The 2500-nt window shown below is 37.8% G+C and overlaps 11 pseudogenes; all 11 read right to left on the minus strand.

Moving 5' to 3' along the window:
- Positions 1 to 3: 3 nt before the first annotated feature.
- LOC148527984 (5S ribosomal RNA) lies at positions 4 to 122 on the minus strand (annotated as a pseudogene).
- Positions 123 to 238: 116 nt separating this feature from the next.
- LOC148527985 (5S ribosomal RNA) lies at positions 239 to 357 on the minus strand (annotated as a pseudogene).
- A 116-nt stretch (positions 358 to 473) lies between these two features.
- On the minus strand, positions 474 to 592 carry LOC148527986 (5S ribosomal RNA; annotated as a pseudogene).
- A 116-nt stretch (positions 593 to 708) lies between these two features.
- LOC148527987 (5S ribosomal RNA) lies at positions 709 to 827 on the minus strand (annotated as a pseudogene).
- Positions 828 to 941: 114 nt separating this feature from the next.
- Positions 942 to 1060, minus strand: LOC148527988 (5S ribosomal RNA; annotated as a pseudogene).
- Positions 1061 to 1176: 116 nt separating this feature from the next.
- On the minus strand, positions 1177 to 1295 carry LOC148527989 (5S ribosomal RNA; annotated as a pseudogene).
- Positions 1296 to 1411: 116 nt separating this feature from the next.
- On the minus strand, positions 1412 to 1530 carry LOC148527990 (5S ribosomal RNA; annotated as a pseudogene).
- A 116-nt stretch (positions 1531 to 1646) lies between these two features.
- LOC148527991 (5S ribosomal RNA) lies at positions 1647 to 1765 on the minus strand (annotated as a pseudogene).
- A 116-nt stretch (positions 1766 to 1881) lies between these two features.
- LOC148527992 (5S ribosomal RNA) lies at positions 1882 to 2000 on the minus strand (annotated as a pseudogene).
- A 115-nt stretch (positions 2001 to 2115) lies between these two features.
- LOC148527993 (5S ribosomal RNA) lies at positions 2116 to 2234 on the minus strand (annotated as a pseudogene).
- Positions 2235 to 2350: 116 nt separating this feature from the next.
- On the minus strand, positions 2351 to 2469 carry LOC148527994 (5S ribosomal RNA; annotated as a pseudogene).
- Positions 2470 to 2500: the final 31 nt, after the last annotated feature.

Raw genomic sequence — 2500 nt, forward strand, 5'->3', positions numbered from 1 at the left:
AATTACCTACAGCTCCTGGTATTCCCAGGTGGTCTCCCATTCAAGTACTAACCAGGCCCAACACTGCATAGCTTCCAAGATCAGACGAGATTGGGCATGTACAGTGTGGTTTGGCTGTAGGTGCTCAAAAGCCTTAAATTTAGACCGCTTTTACTTCTTAACACAAGTAAATTCATTGATAAGTTGAAAAAATTAAATGTAAAATGTAATAGAAAAGAATGTTATGGCAGTTTAAAATTACCTACAGCACCTGGGATTCCTAGGTAGTCACCCATCCAAGTATTAACCAGTCCCAACATTGCATAGCTTCCAAGATCAGACGAGATTGGGCATGTCCAGTGTGGTTTGGCTGTAGGTGCTCAAAAACATTAACTTTAGACCTGTAATACTTCTTAACTCAAGTAAATTAATTGATAAGTTGAAAAAATTAAATGTAAAATGTAATAGAAAAGAATGTTATGGCAGTATAAAATTACCTACAGCACCTGGTATTCCCAGGTGGTCTCCCATCCAAGTACTAACCAGGCCCAACACTGCATAGCTTCCAAGATCAGACAAGATTGGGCATGTCCACTTTGGTTTGGCTGTAGGTGCTCAAAAACATTAACTTTAGACCTCTATTACTTCTTAACTCAAGTAAATTCATTGATAAGTTGAAAAAATTAAATGTAAAATGTAATAGAAAAGACTGTTATGGCAGTATAAAATTACCTACAGCACCTGGTATTTCCAGGTGGTCTCCCATCCAAATACTAACCAGGCCCAACACTGCACAGCTTCCAAGATCAGACGAGATTGGGCATGTCCAGTGTGGTTTGGCTGTAGGTGCTCAAAAACATTAACTTTAGACCTCTTTTACTTCTTAACTCAAGTAAATTCAATGATAAGTTGAAAAATTAAATGTAAAATGTAATAGAAAAGAATGTTATGGCAGTATAAATTACCTACAGCTCCTGGTATTCCCAGGTGGACTCCCATCCAAGTACTAACCAGGCCGAACACTGCATAGCTTCCAAGATCAGACAAGATTGGGCATTTCCACTGTGGTTTGGCTGTAGGTGCTCAAAAACATTAACTTTAAACCTCTATTACTTCTTAACTCAAGTAAATTCATTGATAAGTTGAAAAAATTAAATGTAAAATGTAATAGAAAAGAATGTTATGGCAGTATAAAATTACCTACAGCACCTGGTATTCCCAGGTGGTCTCCCATCCAAGTACTGACCATGCCCAACACTGCATAGCTTCCAAGATCAAACGACATTGGCCATGTCCAGTGTGGTTTGGCTATAGGTGCTGAAAAATATTAACTTTAGACATCTTTTACTTCTTAACTCAAGTAAATTCATTGCTAAGTTGAAAAAATGTAATGTAAAATGTAACAGAAAAGAATGTTTTGGCTGTCTAAAATTACCTACAGCACCTGGTATTCCCAGGTGGTCTCCCATCCAAGTACAAACCAGGCCCAACACAGCATAGCTTCCAAGATCAGACGAGATTGGGCATGTCCAGTGTGGTTTGGCTGTAGGTGCTCAAAAGCATTAAATTTAGACCTCTATTACTTCTTAACTCAAGTAAATTCATTGATAAGTTGAAAAAATTAAATGTAAAATGTAATAGAAAAGAATGTTATGGCAGTAAAAAATTACCTACAGCTCCTGGTATTCCCAGGTGGTCTCCCATCCAAGTACTAACCAGGCACAACACTGCATAGCTTCCAAGATCAGACGAGATTGGGCATGTCCACTGTGCTTTGGCTGTAGGTGCTCAAAAGTGTTAAATTTAGACCGCTTTTACTTCTTAACACAAGTAAATTCATTGATAAGTTGAAAAAATTAAATGTAAAATGTAATAGAAAAGAATGTTATGGCAGTATAAAATTACCTACAGCACCTGGGATTCCTAGGTAGTCTCCCATCCAAGTACTAACCAGTCCCAACACTGCATAGCTTCCAAGATCAGAGGAGATTGGGCATGTCCAGTGTGGTTTGGCTGTAGGTGCTCAAAAGTATTAACTTTAGACCTCTTTTACTTCTTAACTCAAGTAAATTCAATGATAAGTTGAAAAATTAAATGTAAAATGTAATAGAATAGAATATTATGGCAGTATAAAATTAACTACAGCTCCAGGTATTCCCAGGTGGTCTCCCATCCAAGTACTAACCAGGCCCAACACTGCATAGCTTCCAAGATCAGACGAGATTGGGCATGTCCACTGTGGTTTGGCTGTAGGTGCTCAAAAGCATTAAATTTAGACCGCTTTTACTTCTTAACACAAGTAAATTCATTGATAAGTTGAAAAAATTAAATGTAAAATGTAATAGAAAAGAATGTTATGGCAGTATAAAATTACCTACAGCACCTGGGATTCCTAGATAGTCTCCCATCCAAGTACTAACCAGTCCCAACACTGCATAGCTTCCAAGATAAGACGAGATTGGGCATGTCCAGTGTGGTTTGGCTGTAGGTGCTCAAAAACATTAACTTTAGACCTGTATTA

This window comes from Taudactylus pleione, unplaced genomic scaffold (genome assembly GCF_031769625.1).
Source record: "Taudactylus pleione unplaced genomic scaffold, aTauple2 ptg000087l, whole genome shotgun sequence".
NCBI classification, from domain to species: Eukaryota; Metazoa; Chordata; class Amphibia; order Anura; family Myobatrachidae; genus Taudactylus; species Taudactylus pleione.